The sequence below is a fragment of the Brassica napus genome, chromosome C7, assembly GCF_020379485.1.
Source record: "Brassica napus cultivar Da-Ae chromosome C7, Da-Ae, whole genome shotgun sequence".
NCBI lineage: Eukaryota > Viridiplantae > Streptophyta > Magnoliopsida > Brassicales > Brassicaceae > Brassica > Brassica napus.
This window is the reverse complement of record NC_063450.1, coordinates 53,277,177-53,294,358: the sequence shown is the minus strand read 5'-3', so window position 1 is coordinate 53,294,358 and position 17,182 is coordinate 53,277,177. Positions and strand designations below refer to the sequence as shown.

General features: G+C 36.8%; 1 pseudogene; it reads right to left on the bottom strand.

Annotated features, from left to right (window-relative positions):
- Nucleotides 1–8,230: 8,230 nt before the first annotated feature.
- LOC125590175 lies at nucleotides 8,231–14,532 on the bottom strand (annotated as a pseudogene).
- Between the last annotated feature and the right edge of the window lie 2,650 nt (nucleotides 14,533–17,182).

Here is a 17,182-nt window from a genome sequence, read left to right as displayed (position 1 = left end):
TCCATGAGATCAGATCGAGGAGGAGAATTTATGTCCAAGGAGTTTCTGAAATATTGTGAAGATAATGGCATCCGAAGACAGTTGACGGTGCCAAGAACCCCTCAACATAATGGAGTAGTGGAAAGAAAGAATAGGACAATACTTGAAATGGCAAGAAGCATGCTCAAGAGTAAGAAGCTGCCAAAGGAGTTGTGGGCAGAAGCAGTTGCTTGTGCGGTTTATATATCAAACCGTTCTCCAACAAAGAGTGTTTTAGAAAAGACACCACAAGAAGCTTGGAGCGGAAGGAAGCCCGGAGTCTCACACCTAAGAGTCTTTGGAAGCATTGCTCACGTTCATGTTCCAGACGAGAAACAGAGCAAACTAGATGATAAAAGTGAGAAGTACATCTTCATTGGGTATAACGCTAACTCCAAAGGCTACAAGCTTTACAATCCTGAAACAAAGAAGACAATCATTAGTCGGAATGTCATCTTTGACGAAGAAGGAGAATGAGATTGGAGATCAAATAATGAAGACTACAACTACTTTCCATCCTTTGAAGAAGAGAATGTGGAGCAACCTAGAGAAGAGCCAGCTACACCACCAACTTCACCAACAACAAGTTCTCAAGGAGATGAAAGCTCAAGTGAAAGGACTCTGCGTTTTAGAAGCCTACAAGACATCTACGAGGTAACCGAAAATCAAGACAATCTTACTCTATTTTGTCTATTTGCGGATTGCGAGCCTATGAACTTTGAAGAAGCCCAAGAAAAGAAGTCATGGAGAAGTGCAATGGATGAGGAAATCAAGTCGATTCAAAAGAATGATACATGGGAGTTAGCTTCACTTCCAAATGGACACAAAGCAATTGGTGTGAAGTGGGTGTACAAGGCAAAGAAGAACTCTAAAGGAGAAGTTGAAAGGTACAAGGCAAGATTGGTGGCAAAAGGCTATAGTCAAAGAGCCGGGATCGACTATGATGAGGTATTTGCTCCAGTTGCTCGCTTAGAAACGGTTAGACTAATCATTTCATTGGCAGCCCAAAAGAGTTGGAGGATACATCAAATGGATGTAAAATCAGCCTTCTTAAATGGAGACCTTGAGGAAGAAGTCTACATTGAGCAACCACAAGGCTACATAGTCAAAGGAGAAGAAGACAAAGTCTTAAGGCTGAAGAAGGCGCTTTATGGATTAAAGCAAGCACCAAGAGCATGGAACACTCGGATTGATAAGTACTTCAAGGAGAAAAGCTTCATCAAGTGTCCATATGAGCATGCACTTTATATCAAAAATCAAAACAATGATATATTGATTGCATGCTTATATGTTGATGACTTAATATTCACTTGCAACAATCCGATTATGTTTGAAGATTTCAAGATGGAGATGACAAAAGAGTTCGAGATGACCGACATTGGATTGATGTCATACTACCTTGGCATTGAAGTAAAGCAAGAAGAAAATGGAATCTTCATTACTCAAGAAGGCTATGCTAAAGAGGTGCTTAAGAAGTTCAAGATGGATGACTCAAATCCAGTTTGCACGCCAATGGAATGTGGAGTCAAGTTATCAAAGAAAGAAGAAGGAGAGAGTGTGGATCCAACACTCTTTAAGAGTCTAGTTGGAAGCTTACGCTATCTAACGTGCACAAGGCCCGACATCCTACACGCAGTTGGAGTTGTGAGTCGATACATGGAGCATCCAACAACAACTCATTTCAAGGCAGCTAAGAGGATCCTACGCTATATCAAAGGTACTATCAACTTTGTCTAGTGCTACTCTATCTCTGAAGATTACATGCTTATTGGATATAACGATAGCGATTGGGGTGGAGATGTAGATGACCGGAAAAGCACAAGTGGCTTCGTGTTTTTCATTGGAGAAACCGCTTTCACATGGATGTCAAAGAAACAACTAATTGTCACTCTTTCTACTTGTGAAGCGGAGTATGTGGCAGCTACTTCATGTGTTTGTCATGCTATTTGGTTACGAAACTTGCTAAAGGAGTTGAACCTACCACAAGAGGAGCCAACGAAGATCTTTGTAGATAACAAGTCGGCAATAGCATTGGCGAAGAATCCAGTCTTCCATGATCGGAGTAAGCACATCGATACTCGTTATCACTACATTAGAGAATGTGTTACCAAGATGGATGTGCAGTTAGAGTATGTGAAGACAAATGATCAAGTAGCTGATATCTTCACCAAACCACTCAAGCGAGAAGACTTTATCAAGATGAGGAGCTTACTCGGAGTAACCAAACCAAGTTTAAGAGGGGGTGTTGAAAAGTAAACTTGATTTGGGTCATATTATTGGACTAACAACTCACTAATCATGTTTAGCCCAACCTAAATTCTAGAAAGTGTCTAGAAAAATCTCCACCTCCATAAGATAAAAAAATCTAGATATTTTGGTAGAATTATCTAGATAATTAAGATAAGATTATCTAGATATTTTAGTAGAATTTTCTAGATTTTGGATTAAAATATGTAAGATATTTTGTACTTTGAAGGCTATAAATACTTTCACTCTCTTCTCATTTTGTATCACCAAGAAATAATCAAGTTTGTAACAAACATTCAAGTAATAATAAGAGTCCTCTTCTAAGTTATAAAATCTTTCTTCTTCACAAAGCTTCTTTCTCTTCAAACACTTAAACACTTTCTCCATCTTTATAAAGTTTTTCATTCCAACATTCCCAGCCAAAGCCCCTTAAAATAAATGCACAAATGATATTAATATATTATACTATGAAGCTCTATTCTGATATCATGGTGCTGTAACCAGTCATGGATGTAGGTGCGCCAAGAAGGTGTGGCACTTGCCCCCATAAAATTTTCAAATTCTTTATAATATATCCAAACGTTATTTATTTGAAAAGGAATCGGTTAATCATCTGATCTTCACTTGTCCGGTGGCTCGGCAGGTTTGGGCTCTGTCTCTCATCCCCTTGCGTGAAAATGGGTTTGATTTGGTCTCTTTCTATTCAAACCTTCATTTTATGTTAACGGATCTGACTGATAAGAATTCTACTAAAGATGCAAGAAGACGTTTCCCTTGGGTTATCTGGCATTTATGGAAGAATCGTAATTTCTTCTGGTTTGAGGGAAGGAGATTCAGTGCTTATGAGATTGTTCAGAAAATAATGCTGGAAGCAGACTCATGGTTTTTAGCTGTTGAAATGGAAGAGACTAGAATGGAAGAGGATAAAAGAGTGGAGCAGACGGTGATGCTCAAATGGGAACCTCCTCAAGTTTCTTGGTTAAAATGCAATATTGGTGTGCATTGGAAGAAGGAATTTGCTTTAGGAGGGGCGGCTTGGGTGTTAAGGGACTCAAAAGGAAAGGTATTGCTGCATAGTATGAGAGCTTTTACTGGTCTCAACAACTTGAAGGAATTGAAATTTCAAGTTCTTATGTGGGCGATTGACAGTATGGTAAGTCATAGGCTAAACAGGGTGATCTTTGCGGTTGATGATGACATGATTGTTGGTGCGGTGACAAGACCAAAAGCATGGCCATCTTTCAAAGCAATGCGTGCAGATATCTTGTTTGGGCTAAGGAAGATTGAATGGTGGAGGTTTTCTAAAGAAATGAATAGCGGGAATAGAAGTGCATTTCTTATTGCTCAAAGTGTTACTAGAGACCTAAGACTTCAGTCCTATGTTGCAGCAGGTTATCCTTTTTGGCTGCAGGGTATCTTTGAAAGTGAGAAACGTTTGGCCTCTCTTTGACTTGTAGTTGTGTTCTCGAGGAATTTTGTGGTATACTAAATGTGTTGGTGTGTTAGTTTGGCCTTTGTTTAGGTTTGGAATCAGTGTTCGTCTTGTTTATGGCTCTTTGTTTAAAGGGGTTGTTTTGTTAAACTTTATGATGAATGTAAATTTTAGATGACAAAAAAAAAAAAAAACCTTATATTTTATGTTTATGTATGATATGTTTCCTACATAATACAGTAGTTTTCTAGATCAGCCACTAGCTGTAACATTAAGAGTTTCTTGAGTTTTCTTGTTTAATCTTACCCGACCACCAAGATGTAAATGGAAACCTAGTAATAAGCCCAAGGGAACTCCAACTAGATAATATGAGCCGAGATTCACACAGGCTCCAATCTTCTGCCATCCACACCCTCTAGCAACTCCTGTAATAAAAAAAACATACGACTAGGTTTGTTTTCAACTTTCAACACACAAATAGTTGTTACTCTCACAAACTTTTTTTTATTGATGGAAGAACCTGACAGAACGCATTGGAATCCGTCCAAGAAGTTGCCTGCAGCGACAATTGGTATCATTGATGCTACATAACTGATGACTTTTGGATCGCTGCTGAAAGCATATCCCAATCCCAATTTATTCCGTACACCTAACAAAATTGATGGATAAACATATGTGTGTATTCGCAAAGCAGCACACTGAGACACGTTTTGTGAAGATCCATGCTGAGAAGAGTCCGTTCTTGGCTGAGGGGCTCAAGATTGTGGTTCTTCCCACTCTTGCCCTCATTAAGAACACTAAAATTGATGATTATGTGGTATGATCACACACAAAAGAAGCTACATCTTTTGGTTGTTATCTTTTGGAATATGATTGATTTATTAAATGTTGTGTGTAGGTTGGGTTTAATGAGCTGGGAGGGAGAGACGATTACATCACAGAGGATCTCGAAGAGAGATTAGCTAGAGCTCAAGTTATTCATTACGAAGGAGAATCATCTTCTCATAAACCAAAGTCTATGACACAAGCTAGGAGGAGTGTAAGACAGAGTGCTAATTCAGATTCTGACTCGGAATAAATCGCAAGTTTTAACAAAGGTTCGATCGTCAGCTCACGATCCGCATTACCTTCAGCCATGTCTTTTATTTTATTTTATTTTTGTGTGTGTTTTTGTAATGCGAAAGAAGAAACATGAAAGGTAAGTGAGTTTGTTGTTGGGTTTAGTATGAAGCGAATTAAGTTGTCATTTGTAATTCGAAGCTATTAGCTCGTCCTTTTGATGATCTGATATGATTAATATTAGGGTCGGCCGACCTACGGACGGGATATACTTGATAGAACTCGGGTATATTTCTATCAAGAACATGGGATTACGATGGAATTAGAGAGAAAGCTATCTTGAATCTCCTAAGAGAAACAAGCCCAAGCCACAAGGCTCCTACTAACCAACTAACTCTCAATTACAATCCTCTCTTCTATTTATACTCTCCACTAGAATATAACTGCCTCTTTTCTTCTTATTGTGCAGGTGACAGGTCATCAGCTTCTCACGTGACATTTCCTTTTCTTCTGTGATCATATCAATACCCCCTTCTGAAGACTCAGCTTGCCCTCAAGCTGATATGAAACACTTGACAGATAAAGTTGTCATCAAGTTCCCATGTCCAACGAAAAATGAAGCCTTCCGCAAACACCATAGCTTCCTCGTGGAATATGGTAGAAATACACAAAGATTGCAGAACTATGTGTTGCTTCATCTGGTACATAAAACAGAAGCCTCTATGAAGACATACATCATACATGTCATCTGCAATTTGTGTAACCTTGACGTTGAAATATTTGACCACAAGCTGTGAAATATACTCCTGCAACAGACTAAAAACGTCCGACTCCATCACAACGTATAATGCTCTGCAGGAAATTTCCCACAAGAAGACAGCCTTGTCCCTTCTCTTGTCTATTGTAAAAGATCCCTGAGATGTTCCTTTTCTTCTCTTAGCAGCATTCGTATGTATAAGTCCTTGAACAAGAAGCCAATATATGTGGATTGAAAATAGGAACTTGTCTCTGTTTGTAAGTGTAGCTTCCACATTCACTCTCCCGTGCGGACCTTGTTCCAGAAGTAGCAGCCGCAATGGCTCTGTATGTATTATTCTCATGCAACAATCTTCAAACATAAGACCACAACTGACACATAAACGTCCTCCCAATTCAGCCCACGATCTCACTACAGTGTTACGCCTCATGGCTTCCACTTGTAGAGGTTTATGATACTCGACTGAATATGTCAACACCACTGTAAAAACTGATACTTCCTGTAACATAACCCAGGCAACGTCACAGCAGAAGAGGAACACAACACTGTCCGCATATACAGTCCCATCTGAACCCAAAAGTAGTTGCTAATATCTCCATCTATGCTTCACAGTGAACTTTTCATCACCACTAAAGAGCTGTTGCAGGTCCCCTAAATCATCTCTCCACTGCAGACAGAGTGTGACAATGCCAAAAAGAACAACATGACTTGCCTTGATAATCATCCTCTGGCCACTACCATGATCCCATGACTTGAACCATTTCTGCCTTTTCTTCCTAGTCCGTAACTGAACTTCCCCTGAAAACTGTACCATTCTCATTTGACACTTGTTGTCAATCGAAAATGAAAAGTTCATAGCATGATTGTACTGTCTCTTGATTCCCACTTGCTCACCGGAGCACCTTGTTTCGTTATCAACATCACATCTACCAAACCATGTACCCTGGTACTTGGAGATTCTTCAAGTTTGATGTGAGCTCTCCTTTCCACATACTGTACCTCGTGTACCCTTTCTTCCGGTAACGAAGCATTCGGGTGAGATGAAATTCGCTGCCATTGAGCAGCTACTCCAAGTAATTCCACTGCATTCCAGAACATGTTATCACCATGTTTGAACTTGAACTGCCATGACTTTTTTTATTTTCCTCTGCACAATCTGGAGCTTTTCTCTTCTCATGACCATAAGCATTTTATCGAACAGTTCGTATGCACGAGGTGAGATCGTCACATTGAATGATTCGTCAAAAAAATTCAGCCACGTCTTTGACATCTAAAACACCCATGCTCTCCACCTGAGAATGTGTAATTACTCCTTTTTTTTTTTTTTTTTTGTAATTCTCTGTCTCGAACCGGTGCGATCAGCTTCGTTGCACAATCTGCTACAACATATGAATCATCGTCCTCATGTGGCTCAGTTTCTGTAGCCTGAACCGAATCTACAGCCCCACTTATTTTTTTCACCAGATCATCACCATAGAACACAGGAAACTCCTCGAATTTCTCTGCAAGTGATTCCTTGTTCCTCGAAACGTCAGCCTCCAGTAGTGCACATCGTCGATCATCTGATGAGTCGGATGACGAAACGGTTGTGGATTTGGCTCCGTAATCTCCACACTCTTCGAATCCTTCTTCGCTATCAGCTCACACTGCTTCACGAAGTGTGAATCCATCGTCGCCTGCAATTCTTCAAACCTCTCGTGTGATTTCCTCTCCAGTTCTTCGATCTTTGACATCGATTTTGTCTCCAAGGCTCGAATCGAAGCTCGGAACTCGTTGTTCGTCTCGTATTGCCCCGTCGTGTGTTCTCTCAACGTCTTCGACAGTGTCTCCAAAGTCACAGGTGGATCACCGATCGTCTGCGTGTTCACCGTCTTCATCTTCGTCACTGATCCGTTCGCGATTGTTCGATCTAGATCGCTCACACCGCACCAATTTGATAGAACTCAGGTATATTTATATCAAGAACATGGGATTACAATGGAGTTACAGAGAAAGCTATCTTGAATCTACTAAGAGAAACAAGCCCAAGCCACAAGGCTCCTGCTAACCAACTAATTCTCAATTACAATCCTCTCTTCTATTTATACTCTCCACTTGAATGTAACTGCCTTCTCTTCTTCTTATTGTGCAGGTGACAGGTCATCAACTTCTCACGTGACATTTCCTTTGCTTCTGTGATCATATCAATACTTTACTTGTGATCTACCTTATTATTATTTTTTTTTAATGATTTTGTGGTTTATGAGATATATTTTACTTGTGATCTAGTTTATTATTTATTTTTTTTATGATTTTGTAGTTTGTGTTTTAAATTTGCATTTGAAATAGATGTGTATGATAATGATTTTCGAGAAAGTTTTAGGTGATGGAATTATATGTGATAAGATATATTTTGCTTGTTTACAATAGTTGTTTTGTGTTGTCCAAAAAATTAACTTTATGATATTACATGTTAGTTAAATTTTATCTACTTAATTAAATTATTTGATATATGATGTGTGTAGAATTTGATGATAGTATATAAATGTCTTTTATCTGTAATTCGATGAAAAAAATCAGAATAGTGAAATTTAAAAAAAGAAAGAAAGATGAATTAATTTTTTAAAAGATGATTTGTTTATGTTTATATAAAAAATATATATATATATAATTATGTTATTATTATATTATTGAGTTAAGTTATATTTTACATATGTCCAATTCAAGACCAGTAAAATTTATTAATTATTGCGTCTATTCATTTCCCGAGTATTAATTTATCAACTTTTTACTATATATATATTATTTATTTTTTTTAATTATTTTGTGCCGATATAATGAATCATCATGTTATCGGTTAAATATTTTTATTGCCAAACATTATCGACTGAAGCAAAAACTTCACTGATTGTACAATTTTTAAGAAAATACATTTCAAACTGAATGAACATATAATGGAGTACAAACCAAAACCAAATTGTTTCGTGTTAAGAGCATCTTCATCTCTCTAGTTCTATCAATTGTAGTACATTGTATAATGGTGATCTCCTCTTTTTATAATGGTGATGTAACATAGACTCATCATATACCTCTAGTTCAAATAGACATTATATATAAGTTTGCTGCAGTGGTATAAATATTCCACAGGTGTTTAGGACCAAATCAAAAATGTATAAAAGCTTACACTATTGGGACAATGTCGTGTGCACAATTTTCGTCAATGCAAAAGAAGGATACCCATATTGGCCTAATACAATGTAAGCAATCAACGTGATCATAAAAGAAAATTTACTCATAAAACTATATTAAACCAATTTTCTTTCACTTGCTATCGCCGATGAAATGGAGTACAAACCAAAACCAAATTGTTTCGTGTTAAGAGCATCTTCATCTCTCTAGTTCTATCAATTGTCAATACAAATAGTACATTGTATAATGGTGATCTCCTCTTTTTATAATGGTGATGTAACATAGACTCATCATATACCTCTAGTTCAAATAGACATTATATATAAGTTTGCTGCAGTGGTATAAATATTCCACGGGTGTTTAGGACCAAATCAAAAACTTATAAAAGCTTACACTATTGGGACAATGTCGTGTACACAATTTTCGTCAATGCAAAAAAAGGATACCCATATTGGCCTAATACAATGTAAGCAATCAACGTGATCATAAAAGAAAATTTACTCATAAATCTATATTAAACCAATTTTCTTTCACTTGCTATCGCCGATGTAATGGTCTCGACCTCTGTAGGACGCCACCATGACTTCTGAACAGAGATCACTCCTTCTCCATATTTGGAATGTGTCATTCTTACATCCCATTTCAGTGATTCCACCATCTTCTCAATTTCTCCTATCTTTTCCGTGTCATCTCTTACTATAAATGTTCCTTGTGGTCTAAGAATTCGGTCCACTTCAGCAATTACAGACACCAAGTTGCACCTAAAGGTTTTGTTTACACATCAGATTTTGCATTCACAAATATAAAAAAAGTCAATAGAGATGCATACATGTGAGAGTAATGTATATATACATACCTCTTCTTCAGTGCAGAGAATAGATGAATCATCATGAAGGTCGTAAGTTTGAGGAAACTACATTAATCACACAGAGTTTCAGATCCTTCAATGCAGCAACAAAACTGAAAGCCAGAAAGAGAGATATATCATTTAGTAACGGATACATGGAGCCAATTTTGTATTGGTGAAAGAGTTTTTTTCAGTACTTACCCTCTATAGACAGTTGTCAATCCATAACGTTTCTCACATACCACCAATCAATTCCCACACCCTTGAAGTATGACTTTGAAACAATAGTCTTCCAACGTTCATGTCTGCTGTGAAATCCTATTGTGCAGATTTCCATATGCATCTTCCTTAGAATCCAACCACTGATGAACAATCTCTACTCTGGCCACTTTTCAGACCAAACTGCTCCACGTTTTGCTGACTCTTCTGTCACTTTGTGCATACAACATGCCTCAAGTGGAATGTTTCTGCATCAAACTGATGACTACTTATCCTACAAAAAATGTAAAACATTTATTTATTTCGGTAAAAGTTATATAGCTACTTTGATATAAGGTAGCTTGAGATTTAACCAGTTAAACACAAGTAGTAGTAGAAGCAAAATGATTCTTTTGTGCCTGAAGAATATCAAAGAAAATATTGTCAGCGGCGGATCTAGAAAATAAATATAGTGGGGGCAAAATATAAAGAAAAATATGAAATACAACTAAATAAAATTAAATAGTAATATCTTATAAAAATCCAGCAAATAGAAAAACAACTCTGACAAAACAACTCTACGCTCATTCATCATTTGGAATTTCTTAATCACTTTCTCATTTGAGACTGAGTCAAATAATTCTTTCTCAATAAAGCAAACCATACAGTCACTTAGAAACTGATCTCCAATTCAGTTATGTGCAGCTGTCTTCACTAGTTTCATTGCTGAAAAACATCTTTCAACACTTGCGGTGGCAACTGGAAAAGTTAGAACTAACTTTAAGAGTCTGTAAACTAAAGGATGTGCTAGATGCTTTTGAGTTTTCACCATCAAACATGAAAAATCTCCAAGATTTTCTACACTCTTAAACCTTTCGTCTCTGCGTATATTGTCAATGTAGATATCAAGTTGTTGCTCTAGAGATAAAAGCTCACCATAGCTAAAATCATATGGATATAACTTAGCTAATCGCACCAGCTTCTCTTTACCAAACCCATGGAATGAATCAACGGGGCTTAAAGCAGCCATACAAATAAGCATATCAGTGGTTACCTCTAAAAAACGATCGTTGAACTCTTGAATCTGCAAATCTAGAACCGTGCAAAAGCAGTTGACCTTATAATGATGCATATTGCTTATATTGGTTCTCCTTCTTGGGTACCTAAGTTCAACAAAATCTTCTTCCATGATGAGCATCTCAACATTATGTTTCTTACAAAAAGAAGCAACTTTAGCCATAAGCGAATCCCAACCATCATCTCTAAGCTTCTGCAACTCTCGTTTAGTGGATCCTACCAGTGACATAGCATTCAAAATATCCTGATCTTTATGTTGCAAAGTCAATGACAAGTTCGCAGTGAGCCCCAAAATAAGTAACATAAGATGCAAATAGAACACACAATCAAATGTGTGAAAGTATTTGAGAAGACCACATGCTTGGCGTTTTTGTACATCTTCCCAACCCTCTTCTTGGATATACTCAAGAACTTTAATGGTATTAGAAAACAATTCTTCCAGCCTCAACAATGTTTTGTGATGTGTACCCCAACGAGTAGTTGCAGGTCTTGCTAAAGAACGTTCCTGATTTTGTCATGTCCCAGTCTTAACATCACCACTCTTGATTCCTTTTTCTAATTCTTCACGTTGAATTTCTCGAAACGTATCTTGTCGTTTACAAGAAGCCCCAACAACATTCAACAATGTAGAAATCATATAAAAAAAATCAGCAATGTCAAAGTGCTTTTTTGCAACAGCCACCACAACTAGTTGAAGCTGATGAGCGAAACAATGAACATAATATGCTGAACTGCTCTCTCTAGCAACCAATGATCTCAACCCATTAAACTCACCCCTCATATTACTAGCTCCATCATAACCTTGCCCTCGTACCTTTGTAATGCCCATACCATATCTAGCAAACAAATCATCTATAGCAGACTTCAGAGTTAATGAAGACGTTTCTTTTACATGAACAACTCCAATAAACCGTTTTTGATTGCTCCCCTTTTATCAACAAACCGAAAAACAACACCCATCTTCTCTTTATGAGAAACATCAGCAGACTCATCAACCAGCAGACCAAACACACCATGACCAATTTCTTCTAAAATAGCTTGTTACTTCTTCTGCAAAAGAATGGACAATATCTTTTTGAATCTTGGAAGAAATCATCTGGTTATTTCCTGGAGCATTTTTCAGAATAACCTTACTTATAGCATCATTTTGTTCTCCTGTGTATTTTAAAAGCTGCAAGAAATTTCCTTTGTTCACATCCTCTTCTTTCTCACCATGACCACGAAAAGGTAATCGTTGTCGTAACAAGAATCTTGAAGCATCAACCGGACATTTAAGCGAATACGATATTCAGTTTTCACCTTATCATTTAGCTTAAACATAACATGTACTATATATTGATGTTGATTCATCAAATCCTCACATTTCTGAGCAGCAATAATGTGACAACTGTTGGGTGGTTTACCCATATGAGTAATCAATCTCTCTGGCTTCTGCTAGCTATTAAACCCTTCTTTCACAAATGCATCACTTCCACCTTGCATTCGTACCTCATCTTTAAATAAATAGCAATCTAAGCAAAATGCACGTTCTTTACATATGCTATACTCTAGCCAACTACCATATTGATCAAACCAAGCTGGATTGAATCTTCTTGTTCCACCTCCTTTTGATATTTTTTTAAATTTATGACCATAAGGTTGACATGGACCTTTAGTTAGATATCTACGTCTAACCTCGTCTCTTTGATTTGCAGGGTAATCCATTATGTGTTTCCTTTCACCAGGGTCAGATGACAAATCATCGATATTGGTATCAGATACCGGAGGAGATTTTCTTTTGTCTTTCCTTTCATCAAATTCAGGCAGTGGCAGATCATTGACATTAGTTTCAGGTACCGAAGTAGATACTTTTTTGTAGTATTTTTCCATTGATTTTTTTCTGAAAAAGAAAACGGTGTTAAACAATACAATCCAAAAGTATGAATTTTAAAATTCACTTTTGCAAATAAAAAAGACGACAATGTTGACCGAACTTTATATTACTTTATCATCATCATCATCATCATCACATCAGAGTCAGGGAAACCAAATCAATATTAAAATTTCTCAAGGACACAGTTTATCAGAAAAATCAGTAGAGAATTGTAGAAAAGTTTAGTTTATATAACTATAAGAGGTTGCTTTTCATTATACCATTAGAATAAAGTATTAATCATGAAAATAAAAGAACAAATTAACATAGACAAAAAGTTACCACTTGCTGAACTCAAGACGATGAACACACGAGAAAGAAGTTTAATTAGGGTTTTTAATTTGTAACTTTAGCATAATTATGTCAATTTCGTAAAACAATAATTATATTTCTAAAATGGGCTTGGGTACCATACTTGAATGGGCTGTGATCTGTGGGGGAAAAAATTTTATGATTGTAACTTTTTTTTAACTAAAAATATATATGGAAAAAATCAATAATTTTTTTTTTGTGGGGCAGCTGCGTAGGTTCGCCCATGAATATTGTCATAGACATCTACACTGGGATGGAAGCAGAAATTCTCAAACATGATTTTGGGTGTTTAGAAAAGACAATCGTTGGAGAAAGCAAGTGAAAATATTTTGTCTTCCTTAACTCTGTAATCAGTACCTTCAAACCCTGTATATTTTCTTTCCAGCAGAATAATATGTTGTCTTCCTCTGAGAAAGCTGATATCCCCAATCACCTCCCATCCAGCGACCATCAATCAAAACTCCACATTTAACTCTGAATCAACAGGTTCAGCTTTGTTTCTTTACACAGAAAATAGAAGGGAAGGTAAGATAGCTTACCAGTAAACCAATTAGTACAGATTGATCATGCATATAAAAGGCCAATAATGGGCTATGGAAAAAAATCATAAACCCATTAGGAGAGGTTGCGACAATGGATCTAGAGCTTTAAGAAACATTGACGGGCATATAATTGTGATGTGGAAGGGATAAGGATAGACCTGGCTATTTGTTTTAGGAAGCTCAAGATTGAGAAGATTAGAGTGATAAATTTCACGGGGGTAAAGCACACCTTTTAACGGTGGAAGATTCTGAGAAAGAAAGTAGAGGGGGTGCTTTCAGGGGTATATCGTGTGAGGAGTGGAGACCAATGGCTAATGAGTGCGTTGAAGACCATTCAACTCAATCTAACTCCGTAACGTTTCAAGATTTTTTCGATCGGAAGATGAACATAAGCGATGACGCCGACTGATGCGGAGCCCAATAACTTTCACTTCAAGCCCAAACATAAACATCACGTAGCCCACGAAGAAGTGTTTCACAGTTGAAAGCGTTGCGTTTTGCTCTCATGGGACACGTGTCACGGCCACAGAGCTTGACTTTCTGACCTCGCGCTGATGTGGCGCGTCTAGAAAAGAGTAAACACTCTTTTATAATAATAGATAGATAGAAAGATTATCCAAATCCAACTGCCTGCCAATTGAGCGTCTCTTCTCATTGTGAAAGTGGTAAAGAAATCACAAGTCTTTCTTTTCAGTCACATTATTTCATAATGCCGTGGTTTTGATCCGAGTTGTGTGTTTATTACAAAGGAATATCAAAGAGACTATGAGACTGTTTGTTTCACTATCTGTCATCTCAGTCCAGATACGTGTTTGTTTCACTATCTGTCATCTCCGTCCAGATACGATCAATCCAAATGATCCATCCAGATTTTATGGGACTGTTTGTTTGTATATGAATCATCTAAATAGACTTATGTTTGTTTCTATATTTTTATTTTCATCCAAATGAGTTTAGTAAACAAATTACTAAAATACTCTTATTCTGATTTAATCAAAATATTTAATTAAAATACCATTGTTTTGATTTAATCATATTTTATTTTTGTTTCACAATTAATTTTTCTTAATTATCTAAAATATAAAAATAATTTTGGAGGAAAATATAATTTTTCAATTTTAGCAGAAATTTGATTTTGAAAATTTAGCAGAAACGGGAAAACACATTTTTGCGTTTTTAATGGGAAAACGCGTTTTTGCGTTTCTAACGGGAAAACACGTTTTTGCGTTTCTAACGAGAAAACACGTTTTTGCGTTTCTAGCGGGAAAACACGTTTTTGCGTTTCTGGCAAGAAAATACATTTTCCCGTTTCTGGCGAGAAAACTCGTTTTTCTGCCAGTTTTTCCATTTTTGGCGGGAAAACACATTTTTCTGTTTTTGGGCGGATAAACATGTTTTTTTTGTTTTTGCGGAAAATGCGTTTTTGTGTTTTTGGCGGAAAAACACGTTTTCCATTTTTGCGGAATTTTTTTTTCGTTTTTGGCCGGAAAATGCTTTTTCTTTTTTTTTTTTGCCCGAAAAGCACGTTTTTTTTAGGGAAAACATGTTTTTCGTTTTTGGCGGAAAAATACGTTTTTCCATTTTTGGCGGGAAAACGTGTTTTTGTGTTTTTAGCGGGAAAATGAATCTTTGCGATTTTGGCGGGAAAGTGTGTTTTGCAGTTTTGGTAGGGAAAATGTATTTTTGCGGAAAATGTGTTTTTGTTGTTTTGGCAAAAAATTCGTTCTTACGATTTTGGTGGAAAAATACGGTGTTGTCATTTTTCGTGAGTAACAAAATGATACTAGGTTTAGGTTTGTAATTTGTAAATTATATCAGAGATATAATAGAAATGAAACCATTTTGACATATCTATCTCTATCGAGATGGTCCAAATTGTTTCAACTGGATGGACTTTAAAATTAAGTCTAAATTTCTGAAACTCATCCAAATGAATCATTCAGACGAATTACAATTTTAAATCTAAACAAACGAAACTCTCATCTCTATCTATTAGATATTCTATCATCTTTGGATGTTGAAACAAAGAGACCCTATGTTAAATAAAAATACTAAGCATAATTAATATTATCTATCTATTATTAATTAATATAAAGAAGAGACCTCAACTCTCTTCTCCTCTTGCCACCTAAGAAAATAGGGTGATGACCAAGTGACACGTGTCCCTCACTTACTAAAATTTTCTGCGTTTATTTTCGATAATATATGGGTTTCATGGTTAAAATCTTGGGCTTTGACGTTCCAATTTTATCTGTTAAGAAAACAAAATCTCAGCCTGATTCATAACATTCACCTTCTTCAAAAATGGGGGATATCAATATCTAGGGTTCTTCAACTTCTCAATCATCTCTAACAATGGAGTTTCAGGACAGTTATCAGAGATGATTCGTGATGACGATACCATAGTTCGAGATGTATCGGTGTCGTTTCGTCTCAATTTTCTTCTCCTAGAAACGGTTATGGGATGCATTGACTCAGTGCCATTAATGACATCCTTAACTCTTTCGACCATTCAATGGTCTGACGGTGCCTCTCCACTTATAAAAAGGTTAGTCTTCAACCCGTGAAAACAATCCTCACAAATTCTATTAACACTTGAAACTTATCTTTCAGTAGAATGGGAGAAGACGCTCACGGGAAGCTGATAGAAGGTGTGAAGGGGGATGGATCTGAAGGGTGTGGAGTCCGCTTGGATTACGTAAAGTTGGTGACGGAGGAGCCGACGGGACACACAGTGGTGATGCTGCAATAGGACGGGCAGAACACGATCATTATTGTAGGTGGTGCTAATATGACCTGAGAAGATGATCAATGATGTTTGAGATTGTGAGGAATGTTGGTGTTGTGCTGCTTCAAAAAGAGATCCCAGACTCCATCAACATTCACATTGTGAAGGTTCGTATCAAGTTTGTAACTTTATTCGATTATAATCTTGATGTCACACAAAGGATGCAGCCTCAAGTTTAGATAATGAAATAGTGCCATTGAAAAGAGGGGTAGCATTTGGAACATGAATGTAGATTGATCATATATATAATTTTTTGATCATATACTATTTGAATCATCATGATGAGATTGCTAATGTAATATTATGTTGAGTACACTTCTCTAAGTATCTTAGGTTGGTGGTGAATGTGTTGCAGGCTGTGAAGAGAGCAGTTGTTTCGGTCATCTTGACTTGGGAGGAATGGATATGCCAATCCCTAATGAAATACTGGATTCAGTCGACATCTTGCACCCGGATGAAACTGAGCTCTGTCGCTTCACCGGAAGACCTACTGAAACTTTTGAACATATTAGCCAAGTCGTCGCAAAGTGTCATAAGTTGGTACTTGACGGAGAGTATGGTTAAACTGTCATCTTTTCATAAATGTCTTCGTCATGAGTTCCGGCCACGACCTAGCCACCTCAATGTAATCCATAAAGATCAAGATTAGAAAAATAGTAATCAACGTTTTTAAATTTTACTTTTTTCGTTCTTGCGAGTTAGGGAATTACCATTATGATGATGACATCACCAAGTACCGTATTCTCGGTTGGTTTATTATATACCATTAGATATAGATATTTTATTAGTAACTCTGTAGACTATATGAACGTTCTAATCTTTACT